The sequence below is a fragment of the Miniopterus schreibersii genome (genome assembly GCF_964146895.1).
Source record: "Miniopterus schreibersii genome assembly, chromosome: 11".
NCBI classification, from domain to species: domain Eukaryota; kingdom Metazoa; phylum Chordata; class Mammalia; order Chiroptera; family Miniopteridae; genus Miniopterus; species Miniopterus schreibersii.
Window position 1 is genome coordinate 69221105 of NC_138111.1, and position 13677 is coordinate 69234781.

Below are 13677 nucleotides of genomic sequence, written 5' to 3' on the forward strand. Positions count from 1 at the left end.
GGCATGTCACACACAAGGTCACTGTGACTGTCACCACACTGTTCTTTCCCACGACAGCCTCCCGCCTCCATCCCTGCCGTTGAACTCTGCAATCAGAGGCACTCATCACCCACGAACAGGGTCTGACCGTGTTGGTTACCGTGCAAACACTTGGACAATGAGTCTGACTGAAGGAGCCGACTCAAAGGCTACAAGTCGACATTCTGGAAAAGTCTATGAGGGCGGAAATCAGATCTGTGGTCCTGGGAGAGTGGGGGAAGGGATCTGGCTCTGGACGGGCACACAGGAATTTGTGAAGGTATGGAGATGTTCCGTACCTTGATTTGGTGGTGGTTTCGTGACTAGGTATCAAAACTCACAAAACAGGACATGAAAGTAGGGGAATCTTGCTGTGTACAAATTATACTTCGGTAAACCTGACTTAAAAACGAACCACCCTGCAAGAAGGAAGTCTATGTACTGTGGTGTGGTGTGGGTTCCAGGCCTGGTCGCTGTCCTTCCCGTCTGGTGCTCATTCTGGGTCAAGCACTAACTCAACACCTGCGCACCCACAAGTCCAACCACAGCCTGTGTGGGTGCAAGGCTCCCGCTAGGGCCGCCACCCCAGCCAGGGCCACCACCGACTGGCATTCTCCACACAGGGCCTGTGCTCAAACTGCACCCCACACTCTCCTCTCCTCTCGTGGACCTGCCGGCTCCCCTTCGGGGCGGCCCGCCTGGACCACCGGGAAGCACGCAGTTTCCCTCCTGCCTCCTCCTGGGAGGCTTTCAACTCTGGCTGCAGGTCCGAACCCCCCAAGCTGCTTGCAAAACCATGGTACACGTTGTGCCAGGAGGCTCTGTGTAACTGGGCGGATGCGGGAAGACACTAGGGCTTTGTTTTTCTTTTTTTTAAAGGACCCCAGGCCCAAAAATGAAAGAGGGAACACCATGCAGACCCTACAGACATTAAAAGGATAATAAAGAAATATTATGAACTTCATGCCAACAAGTTTGACAACTCAGATGAAATGAATAGATTCCCTGAAACATACAATCGTGAGGACTGACTCAAGAAGAAACAGAAAATCTTAGCAGCCCTACGTCGAGAAGAGGAATTTATAAGTAAAAGCCTCCTCATTGAAAACTTCACTAGTGAATTCTACCAAACACTTACGCAAGAAACAATACCAGACCTACTCACACTCTTTTTTTAAAAAATAAATGGAGAGGGAACACTTCCTAAATCACTATGTGGGGCCAGCATCACCCGGATACCGAAAGCAGTGCGAGTATCACAAGAAAAGAACTCAAGCCCTGAGTTCGAGGGGCTCAGTCAGTCAGAGCATTGTCCTGATACCCCAAGGGTACAGGTTCAGTCCCCGGTCAGGGCACATACAAGAATCAGCCAATGTCTGCGTAACCAAGTGGAGCAGCAAATCAATGTCTCCATGTCTCTCTCTCCCCCCTCTCTCTCTCCCTTTCTCCCAACTGTGGTTGTGTCAGGAATGCAAGGTTGTTTAACATTAAAAAATCAGTCAATATAGTTCATTATATTTAAGGAAAAAAAGAAAAACCATATGATCATCTCAATAGATACAGAAAAAGCTTATGGCCAGATTCAACATTCATTAATGATAAAAACTTTCATCGAACCAGAATACTTCCCAATCTCATCAAAGGTATCTACATAAAACCTTCACTTAACATCATATTTAATGAAAAATGTTAAGTTTTTTCTTCCTAAGGCTGGGAACAGGTAAGAATGTCGACTTTCACCACTTCTGTTAATGAGTATATGAAAAGTCCTGGACAACGAGAAGAAAGAAGAATAAGACATAAAAAGCATTGGAATTTGAAAGAAATTAGTAAAAGAGTCCCTATTCATAACTGTCAGGATTATCTATGTGCAAAATTTTAAGGGACTACCAAGAGCTACTCACACAAATAAGTGAATTTAGAAAGGTCACATAAACAAACAATATTTAAAAGTCCATTATATTTCTATACAGTAGCAATAAAAATTGGAAAATAAATATATTTTCAATCTGTTTACAGTAACACTCAAACCATGAAATACTTATGAATAAGTTTGGTAAGATTGTGAGACCTGTACGCTGCCCTCTACAGGTCACTAGGAGAAGTGAAGAAACTACACAGGGACACAGTCCACACTCATTGGCTCAGTCCACGCTCAATGTTGCTAAGAAGTCAATTTTCTCCAAACTGATCTAAGGAATTAGTGTCATGCCAGTCCAAACCCAGCAGGCTTTTCTGTAGAACCAGACAAGCTGATTTTAAATTTGTATGGAAACGCACAAAACCTAGAATAGACAAAATAACTGAAAACAAGCAGAGCTGGAAGGCTCACACTACCTGACTCCCAAGAATTATTATAAAACAACAGTCATGAACACAGCGTGGTTTGGGGGCTGACATAGACCAGAACTGAGTCCAGAAACAAAGCCACACAGACATGCTCAACTACTTCCCAAACATGCCACGAGGAATCAATGGGAAAAAATAGTTTCATTAATAAAAGAGGCTGGAACAACTGGATGTCCTTATGCAAAATATGAACCTTAATCCTTAGTTCTGTCCAGTTAAAAACTGACTCAGAACAGATATTAGATATAAACATAAAATATAAAATCAAATATTTTCAGAAGAAAACATAGGAGAAAATCTTTCTGACTATGGGTTAGGCAAAGATTTCTTAAAAAGGGCACAAAAAGCACAAATTACTAGAAATAACTGACAAAACTGGATTCAGTCAGGGTTAATTTGTCTGCCCTTAAAAGGTAGCGTTAATAAAATAAAAAGCCATGCCAGAGACTAAGAGAAAATATTTGCCATAAAAATATCTGGCAAAAGATTTGAATCCAGAATACGCAAACAACGTTTACAACTCAAATATATAAGAGGACAGCCCAATTCAAAAGACAGTGGAGGATCTGATCAGATACTTAAAAGAATATATATAAGTAGCTAATAAACACAGGAAAAGATACTCAACTAAACCTCAGTGATGCAACACTACAACATACCCACTAGGAGAGCTAAAATTAAAGACTGACGACACCAAGTGTTGGCAAGGACGTGAACAACTGCACTCTCACATGAGCAGTGAGGGTGGAAAATGATACATCCACTTTGGAAAACAGTTTGCAGTTTCTTATGAGTTAAATACACACTTCCCACACAACCTGCTCATCTGGAGGCACCAGAGAGAAAAGAAAACACATGAGACCACACTGAGACTTGCACACAAATGCACAAATCATTTTTTGTTGCAACAAGAAGCACATAAGATTTACCATTTCAACCATTTGAAAGTGTACAATCAGCGGTACTGAGTGCATCCGAGACACTTTGCAACCATCACCACTGTCCATTCCCAGAGCATTTTCATCACCTCGAAAGGAGGCCCTGAGCCTAGTAGGCAGTCTACCCACTCTCCTCCCTTCAAAACCCTGGCAACCTATTTTCTGTCTATGAATTTCCCTATTCTGGACACTTCATATAAGTTAAATCAAATATGTGTCCTTTTATGCCAATTTTCACCTGGCAGGTTTTCAAGGGCCATCATGAGGTAGCATGTGTCAGTGCCCGGTTCCTCCATGGCCAAGCAGCATCCCACCATCTGGATGAATCACATCTGGTTATCCAGTTATCCAGGGACGGATGTGTGCACTGTTTCCATCTTCTGGCTATTGTCAGAGAAAAAAAAACGCATGTCCACACTAAGACTTGCTGCTACGAGCGATTGTGTACTGTGTTTGTCTGAATATGTTTTCAATTCTTTTGCATAGATGCCCATGAGTGCAATTGCTGGGGCACCAGGTGGTTCCATGCTGAACTTCTTGAGGAATCTCTAAAGGGTTTTCCAAAGTTGCTGCACCATTTATGCTCACACCAGCAATGTAGGAGGGTTCCAATTTCCCCATATGTTCATCAACACTATTTTCCATTTTTCTGATGAAAGTCATTCTGGTAAATGGGAAGGGGTCTCTCACTGTGGTGACTAATGATGCTAAGCATCTTTTCATGTGCTTACTCCTGATTTGTATATCTTCTTTGGAGATACATCTGCTCATGTTTTAACTGGCTGTTTGTCCTTTTGTGTTGAGTTGTAGCTCATAGCACTTACATTCACAGCCACCCTAAACAGGAAGGAATCCAAACATCCACCAACAGGTGACTGAACCAATAAACCATGGCACACCCAGATATGAAACAGGACTCAGCAATAAAAGACACGACATACACTCAGCAACACATAAGTCTCAGAAACATCGTGCTTTGCAAAAGAAGCGGGACACAGTCTATGACACATGCTTCCGTTTTGAAACTCTTGAAGAAACAAATCTCCTGTATAATAATCTAATCTCAATAGATCAGTGACTGCCTGCGCGGGGGTGGGGGGAGTTGAGTGCAAAGGGGCAACAGGGAATTTTGGGAGGGCTCAGAGGACAAAACAGTCTCTGTGTCCGAGGCTTAACCTGGTGCAATCAAAGCGGCTTGGATAATAAAGGATGGGTGAGTGGGTGTGGCACAGACGCGCAGGCCAGGATTTATCAGCCCTGGTTCTACCGTGATTACAGTGGCAGGTGCAGAACTGTGTGCATTTGTCAAAACTCACTCAACAGTGCATTTAAAACAAGTACCTTTTATTGTATGTAAATTATACCTCAATAAAATTGGTTAACAAAACATTGTTTCTACGGATAAGCACAGTAGTCTAATGTCCACCCCAAGTGAGGACCACGCCCTGTCTCTGCCTTCCTGTCCACCCAGCGCACCCAGGGGGCAGCCTGTGCCTCACCCAATGGCTCTTAAACTCCCTGGAACGTTGGAATCCCCTGGGTGGCCTGTGAAAACAGAGCTTCCGATTCAGGGGCTAGGGTGGAGCTGAGAACCCGCTCTTCCAGCCAGTTCTGAGGACTGGGCGCTGCTGGCATGGGGACCACGCCTTGACAAGTGCTCTCGTTCCCCTAGTGTTCAGTGGGTGTGGAACTGAGTCCATGATGTAGGGAAAGCCTGGCCCTTGCCAGTATCTGGAGCTCACGGTAGGAAATGACAGGCTAATTCAGAAAGCAACATTCACAGCCCAGCTGGCAACAGGACAAGCACGACGTCAAGGCCTCACTTTCAGCCTCAGTTTCCCAACCTCACCTCCCAGCGGGCCTGGCCCTCTTCTGCCCCACACAGCTGTGCTCTCCTACGGGAGGGTATCTGCCCCTGCCCAGGGCCTGGCATACTTGGCTCTCCAGGACTCCTGAGCCCACCGCCCCTGAGTGCCCATCACTGTGCTCGGGGCTTGGCCATCTTGAGCTCCCATAGCCATTCTCTGCGACCCGGGCCCCCTCCCCTGCCTCCAGACCCCAGAGGTACCCTGCACACTACAGGCCAATCATAGCTTGCAGGGGACACCTGGTCTGACCCAGAAATCCCTCCTACCTACCTAATCCACCTAGGACTGGGGGACCCTGGCAGGAGCCTCCTCCCCACCTTCCCCTCTACTCCAGCCTTCCCTTCGGGGCAGAGACCTGAACCAGAGGTCTTCTCTCACCCCCTGTGCCCATCAGGTCCTCCCCCTCTCTCATAAACTCTTGGCCCACACTCCCCCGACCACTCCAGGTTGGAAGGTCAATTCTCAGTCCTCGCTTCACTGGACCCCTGGCCCACAGTCCTTCCTCCCCTAGCACCTGCTGCTGTGCCTCCCCCCCCCCCCACGCCCATGGCTTTCTCCTGCCTCCCTGGCCATCCTTCCTGTCCAGCAGCCTCAGACCTCTCTTTTCCTCCTCTACCCCCTCCCTGGCATCTGGAGCATGGCTCTAAGATAGCACCTCTGTGCCAGCACCACCCGCCCAGGCTGCTTTCCCCAACCCCTCTCTTGTGGGGTGAGTCCCTCACCACCTCCACCTGGACGCCGATGGAGCTTACCAGCTGCTGTCTGGAGAGCTGGCCATCCTCCTGCATTCTCTATCTCAGGGCGATGCTGACCCCAGCCCTCTGGCTGTCTGAGCAAGAATCTCAGGGTCCCCTGGACTCCTCTACTGCTCCAACTACCCTGTGAGCTCCATTTTCATGACACACCCACGGTCTAGCTAGACCTGCCGCCTGCATGGGGGAGGAAGGGGCAGGCGCCCGTCCCAGTGGCCACTCTAACTCTGCCCTCTGGCCTCTCATGTGACCTTGGATGTCTGTCCCCCTCCTTCCCCCGTCACTCTGACCTCCTCCACACCACTGGCTCAGGGAGGCCCACTGGCCACCTAATTTCAAATCCGAAATACCCCCAACTGTTGACTCCCTTGCATGTTGGCTCCCTGGACCCCACACTTTCTTTCTTCGGAGCACCAAGGCCTCATAGGTGATATAACCTAATACATTTCTCTCTGTAGTCATCTGTCTCCCTCAACATGACCATAAGCTCCCAACAGGCAGGCCTCCTCTCTCGGTTTCCTGCTGCAACTGGTGTCAACAAACATTTACGGGAGAAACAGAGAGACTACACAAAGTGGACAAATGTGCAAGTAGAGAGGGCCTTAAAGGTCCACCTCCTTCACTTCAAGAAAAATGAGTGATGGGACATCACAGACCTGCCTAGTTCCCTGAATGCCTGGGTGGCACAGCTCTGCTCAGATAGGACCTCAAAGCCCCTCAAAGAATGGGGAAGCCAGCCCGAGCCAGAGGTTAATGGGGAAAGGGATGGGTGCTTGCGCCTGTTCTGACAGCAGGCGACTCAAGGCCACAGACACGACCTCAGGCTCAGGGTTATGCAGACACAGCCCAGGCTCAGGGTCATACAGATATGACCCCAGGATCAGGATCTAGCCCAGCTGTGCCCTCCCTAGGCCACAGAAAACACTGGTCAACAACAACAATGAAAACTCCCAAACATAAGGTGAGAGCAGAGGGGCCCAGCTTTAGCCCTTGTTTTGGGCAGGCCCCAGAACACTATCCTTCCAAACAAAATCGAAACACACACCCGGCAAAGCCAAACCACAGCCAAACGCTAGATCAAAGCAAATTGTATTCTGATGTGAAAAGCTGCTCCAATTTCTTGCACTAAGACAGGAAAATAGAAAAACAAAAACAAAAAACTAGGATTCCAGGCACCCTGCACTTTTTGCTTCGTGGACTTCCCACTTTTATGCTTTTTCTGTTAGTGCAGAGTAAGGTTACTTAACACAGCCTCTGCCAAACGAAAGGAGGAAACAGACAAAGCCTCTGGAAAGGAGTGCCGCAGCCCCAGGGCCGGCTTGCCAGCGGGCAGTGGGCGCACCGAAGGCCGGCCCGGCTCTGCTTTCACTTCTGCGGGGAACCTGCTCCTCTCCTCCGCGAGGACTAGGACACGCGGGTCCGAGCGAGGGCCTCCCACCCAGGGTGACGCCCGGCCCCAGGCAGCACAGACTGCCTCTGCATGCTCTCCCATTGCTGGGTGATGTGCTGCTGTTGAATTCTCAGGGTTTGGGTCTTGTCTATCTTAGCCGAGGGCAGGATACCTGTTGATGTCTGTGTTTTAATGGCTCACAGAGTATTACTCAGAGGGCCAGTGACTTCTGATTCACTGAGTGCTTCATTTAAGCCACATCATCTATTAAGGTGTGTAGGAAAAGGAATTTCTACAGATCGAATGCCACTTAAATTTAAATTTAGATATAGAAATTTAGAATATTTAAAATATGATATATTACCTAATGAAGAACCCTTCTTAAAATTTAATTTTAAAATTACAAAAATAATACCATTTAGAAAAAACAAACCAATCAAAAGTATATATAAAGGAAATAGGTATAGGCTTCCCCCCTCCACTCCCGGACCCTCCCCCAATACACACTTCCTCCTCCAGCACGCGCCCACACACTCACACACACCCTTCCCTCCCGCCCATTCTAACTGTGGACACTTTTGCTCAGAGCTGTGTCCCTGGAACCTGGAGCAGTGCCCGCCCCACTCACCTACAGCGGGCACTCCATAATTATCTATTCCATAAAGTATGTAACCTTCCAGATCGGTTTCTATACTTAAGCACCTACACACGTACACAGGATCATTTCATACATGTGAAACTAAGGACGGATGTTTGCACTTAATGTATTGGTACTCCTTTTGAAGTAAACCTTTGAACTCTTTCATGAAATGAAGGATCCTATGGCACATTTCTGGGAGAAAAATGGGGTTATTAGATTATTATTAACTTTTTATTACGGAGAATTTTGGAAATACACAGAAGCAGATAAACAGCATAGCAAATCCTCAGGCACCCTCACCCGGACCCAACACCGTCCACACATGGGCAGATCCCACACACAGTATCGTTTCCTCTGTGTCTATCACTAAAAGGTAAAGATCTCTCTAACATGAACAGTGCTGTTATTGAGGAATAAGGGCATCCTACAAAATCATCATTAGCTCAACATATATCCAGCTGTCTCATAAACACCATCATATTTGAAAGGAGTGACTTAGATCAATCACTGATCTGACTGCATTTCATTCAAAGCCTGCAACCCAGGGGTGCTGTTAAGAAGTGATCCAGGAGGGCATGGAGTCTCTGCCTTCAAGGGCAGCATCTGAGATTTTTAAGCCAAATAACAGGTCCCGTCAGACCAGAGGAAGATTCACACAGGCACGTAGGTGGGGGCTCAGCACCAGGCTGCTAGAGTGGCCAGCGGCAGCAGCAGGAAGCCAGCCCAGGCCTGCATGCAGGAGGGCCAGGTGAGCTGGAAGTGACCAGCTCCAAGGAACTGGGATCAGCCAGTTTGCTAGTCCCAAGGGGGACCATAGTTGGCGTGCTGAAATCACCACCCCAGCTCTAGACAAAGCCTACAGCAGGGAGGCTGGAAAGGGCTTCGAGTCATGCCATCTCCACTGCAGAGGAGCCAGCCCAACCTGCCAGCTCTCAGCGACGCCCGAGACTCGCCCCAACAGCCAGAGCACAGCCAGAGCAGAGGCCGAGGGAGAGGGGACCTCCCACCACGCCTCCGTCACTTTTTGGCCACTTTCTTCTTACCTTCTATTCTCTCTTCTGGAATGGTGAAAGGTCAAGGGAGAAACAGCTGTCTCCTGCAGAGAATTTCAAGGACAAAAGCTTTCTCTCAGGGACAACCCTTGACAGTCAACGGTGACAAATTCATTTGTACATTTTTACACAGCCAGCCTCACCCCACCACCACCCTGCAAGCCTGGGCTGTTAAAAGGTCACCACTGTTGTTCCAAGAAATGCCTGGGGGCAGGGGATGGGGACCACTGCCTGCCACCTCACCTTCCCAGGAATTCTTTTAACCAAGCAAATTCTTAGCATGAAGGGGAAAGTCACTATAAATTATGAAACAACCAGGAAGCCAGTTTACTTGTACAGTTCAGAGGCCTAACCCAGGGACACTGGGGACACCCAAGAGACATAGGTCGCACGACATCAAGACACAGGTCAGGAGGAGGCTCTGCAGCCACCCTCCCAGCCCTGCCCATCTCTCCCCTGCCACTAGAAATGGGACACAGTGGGAGGGGTGGGAGGCCTGGGCCTGTCCATGCTGGATGTTGGGGGGTGGACTCCCTCCAGAAGCACAGACACAACTATTGATCTTTGCGATGCATTATTGATTTTGCTGTATGCTGGCCCTGGTGGTGGGCCCTCCTCTCACTCAGAGCAGGCCATTAGTGGGCACTCCCAACCACTGGCCTAGACATTCCTGCCTGGTGTGGAGAAGGCGCTTGAGATGAGATGGGCCTCAGACTACCCACATGGTGGGGGTCCTCTCTCTACCCCCAGACACACTGTGTGGCTGGCCATACTGTGTGGCACCCCACACCTTAGCCCAGGACTCCGGGCAAGGCCACCAGAGCACCTGTCACCAGAGGAGAGGCTCCATCTTCCAACAGACATGTGTGCTGGTCAGGAGGCTGGGCAGAGGAACTCAATGGCACCATTTCGGAGGGCACCGACAGACAGATGGTAAAACCCGTCACGGGAGTCAGTTCTCCCTCCCATGCCAGCTTGAGGTCCTGCAACACCTTGTAAGGGAGGGACCCCAAAGGGGAGGCCCCAGCAGAGCTGCCTCTCAATCCTAGCCATTAGTTTTTATTTCTTGATTCGATTCACCTGCTGGGTGTAGTATAGACACTTATCAATCTGAGCGTCTGGTCCCCCAGGGGGACAGTCCTTGGGCACAGAAATGCCCAGTGTGTCCCTCATCCCTGAAGGTTTTCTCCATGGCAGCACATGGTGCCCGGGGTCACAGAGCAGGCCTGCTTTATTCCCCACTCTTGCAGACGCTGTGCAGACACTAACCGTTCAAGTGACAATTGGGGCATTATTTCTTGCAGAATCCTGGCCCTGCCGCTGCCTGAGTTGGCCTATTTCTGGGACACAGTAATCATCCCCAAATAACGGCACCCAGACAGCCAGCAGGCAGGGCCCGGGCCTAGGGCAGATATGAACCAGCGATGTCACTTCACCCCTGGGAATTTCCACTCAGTGGCACCTACAGGATTTGAACAGGCTCAGAGCAGGAGGACCGGCTGCTTGGCCCCGGGCTCCACGCCGGCCTGGCTGCAGGGCCTGGCTGCAGGGCCTGGGGTGTGCTCCATGGACGGGCAGGTTGACAAAACAAAAGCAGAGCCGCTCCGTGGGGCACACACTCCAGAAGGCAAGGCCCAGCCCTCAGCTGCAGGCCTCGTCTTCAGTGAACTACCCACCACTCAATCCTACACCGAGCAAACGGACAGGCGACCACGACCCAACTCTCCTCTCCTCGTCTGCACTGGCGACCCCCCCCCGCGGGCTCGGCCGCAGCTCGCCGGGGCCGCAACAGGTGCACCCCGCGCAGGCCCGCGGTCCCCGGCTGCCCAGGACCGCGCGGCCGGAGCCCCAGGGAGTGGGGCCTGCAGCGCCCAGCCCGGCCCCCCTGCCCCACCTGGCTGGGCGCGCCGGGGCCGGCGGCCTCGGGAAGGAACGGCCGCGGGGAGGCCACGCCGGAGCGGCCCGAGTGGGCGGGCGGGGCCGGCGGCCAGGAGCGCGGGGCCCACCGGCGGCCCGCCAGGCTCCCGGCCGGGTCTGCGGCGGCCCGCGCCCCCGTCCCCCCGCCCCCCGCGCCCCCGTCCCCGCGCTCCCCCCGCGCCCCCGTCCCCCCGCCCCCCGCGCTCCCCCCGCGCCCCCGTCCCCGCGCTCCCCCCGCGCCCCCGTCCCCGCGCTCCCCCCGCGCCCCCGTCCCCCCGCGCCCCCGTCCCACAGCGCCCCCGTCCCCCCGCGCCCCCGTGCCCCCGGTCCCCCCGCCCCCGGCGCCCCTTCCCCCCGCTCCCCGCGACCCGCGCCCCCGTCCCGGCCACCCGCGCGCTCCGGCCGCCTGGGAGCGGGACGGGAGGAGTCCGGGGGTCCGAGGAGGGCCCGCCGCCCCGCGCACCTGCCCGCCCGCGCGCTCCCTCTCCCGCCCGCCCTTACCTGGCGCGGTGCCCCGGCGGTGCCCGCCCGGCGAGCGCGGCGCGGGCGCAGGAATGGCGGCGGCGGCGGCGGAGGCCCGGCGCCCGGGCCGCTGTGCAGGGCGGCGCGGGGATGCTGCGGCGGGCGAGGCGCGGGGCGGACGCGGGAGGGAGCGAGCGGGCCGCGCGCAGGCCCCGCCCCCAGTCCCCGCCTCCCGCCCGCCCCTCCCCCCTCCGTCCCGCCCCCGCGCCGCCCTCCCGCCCTCACCCCGCTCCCCCTCCCTGCCTGCACCTTCCCTCACTGCCCCTCGGGGCCCCGGGCTGCCCCGCCCGCCCCGGCTCTGCTGAGCGCAGCACGAGTTCCGCTGAAGTGCCCGGTTACCCTCCCACCACCTGCTGACGGACCAACTTGCTCCTTCTGGGAACCCTGCCAGGCTGCGCCCTTTCCAGGCCCCCCAAATGCCCGAGCTGGCGCCCCAGGCCCTGGTACAGCTCTGCCGGGATCTCCTGCCCAGGGTGCGCGCGAGCAGAGCGCGTGGGCGCCGGGACACTGCGCCTTTGCTTGTCAGCAAACCTGACTTTGGGCAAGAACGTTTGAAACCAGGCCCTCTGCCGTTTCTCAGCTGAGGACGGCCCGTGCCGCCCCCAACCTCGGTTTTTCCCAGGCCCTTCTGTGCCCCTGTGCCAACTGTTTACTAAGTGTTCACCATCTTCTACCCCCGATGGCAAAGGGGTCTCCAGTGCAGTCCCTGGTGACACTCATTTGTACTCTCACGGGTGTGGGGCCCGTGCCCCCAGAACACTGCTCACGTCGGCCTGGAGGGAGAAGTGGTGGGCCTGGGACCGTGGCCGGCCTGGTGGGCAGGCCTCTTGAGGGACACTGGCCTGAGAAAGGGACACAGTTCTTGAGTCAGGAGTCAGGGTTCATGCTAACCAGGCCTGGCTACTTTCCTGATGACCGCTGGCTGCTGGGAGCCAGAGCTAGAGTTTTAAAATGAAGTCGTTTCGAAATGATCAGTAAGGCCCCAGAGCCTCAGAGCTTCAGGGGCCTCCTGCCTTTCCGTGCTGCCCCCTCCCCCGCCCCAGCACCTTAGGACCAGTGAACCCACAGCAGGCCGGCAAAAACCACAAGGGCCAAGCTGGTGCCCACATGCAGACAGGGTGGCGTGGAAGCTCACCCCCTCCTGGGGGTGGGGTGGGGGAGGATCATGACCTGGAATCTGATAGACTCCAGTTTGTCTTGGCTCTGATGCTTCCAAGGTGAACTTGGGAGACCCATCCTGACCTCCCAAGGTAGAGAGAAGGCGGTCATCTCCAAGTTCAGCCGCACATCGGGGAGGAGAATTGCTTGAGAGTCCACAGTGCCCTGTACGGGAAGTGAGAGTGGTGTCCTTCCCAAGCTTCCATCCGCTAGAGGAGTCTGTGAACCTAAGTCCCCATCCGGTTTGGGTTAAAACTTGGGAAGGAATTAGGGCAGGGCTGTTTTAACAGCATCCCATGCTCCAAATAGGGACCCAATCTTATGATCGATAAATGCAAGCATTGCAGAGACTGGGGGGCTCTCCTGAATTCTCTATGAGTTGGACAATGTCTAAGACACGGTGCCCTTGCTTGGTGTCTAAGGACAGCCACCAGCATGCCAGGGGAGGGTCATTGACACACTGGAGCCTTCAACCTGGAAAATGAATGAGTGGAGCACAGGATGGTGGAATCCAAATATTTGCAAAACTATCCTGGAAGAAGGATTACCCTGTGGGTTTAGGAAGGGCAGAAGGAGGACAGATGGGTGGAAATTAGATTAGAGAGTAGGTTTCCGCCCACTGTGAGCACTTTTTGGCAGATTTGCCTGCCAGAGGATCCGGCCACCCCTGGAGAAGTGTGTCCTTCAGGGTCAGCGTCTAGACAGGTTCTGGGGTACCGCAGGAGGCTGCCGGAGGGGCCTGCAGCTGAGGGATGATGGCTGGGACCTCTCTCAGCTCTTAGACCCATGCCATGCTTTCTTAAAACTCACATCCGGCCAGTCCTGCACTCCTGCACACTCCCTCTGCAGAGCAATCAACCCTGGCAGAAAGAGGTTTAGTTAGGATACCTGGCCCGGAGCCAGCGCTTCTGGCTTCAGGACCTTCAGCCCCAAAGCCCTCCTGGCCCGTTCGTTTCTGCATTTGTGTAAGGGAGACAGGAGAGAATTCTGTGAGGTGATGGCAGCTCCCCCCGCCAGCACCTGGGAGTTCCTCCTCTGCTGTGGCCTCACCTGGGTCACACAAGGGATCCAGT

The 13677-nt window shown here is 53.2% G+C and overlaps 1 protein-coding gene across 6 annotated transcripts in view; it reads right to left on the reverse strand.

Annotated features, from left to right (window-relative positions):
• Positions 1-11557, reverse strand: part of SEMA4D (semaphorin 4D) — a 100346-nt gene extending 88789 nt beyond the window's left edge. For 2 of the 6 annotated variants that reach the window (XM_081151634.1, XM_081151629.1), the window contains exons 1-2: positions 11426-11557; positions 8999-9051 (exon numbers count right to left, since the gene is read on the reverse strand). The gene's annotated coding sequence lies outside the window, so the exon portion shown is untranslated. Of the gene's footprint in view, positions 1-3543; positions 3690-8998; positions 9052-11425 lie in introns of those variants that run through there. The other 4 variants (XM_081151635.1, XM_081151636.1, XM_081151630.1 and 1 more) reach the window with 4 other exon arrangements.
• Between the last annotated feature and the right edge of the window lie 2120 nt (positions 11558-13677).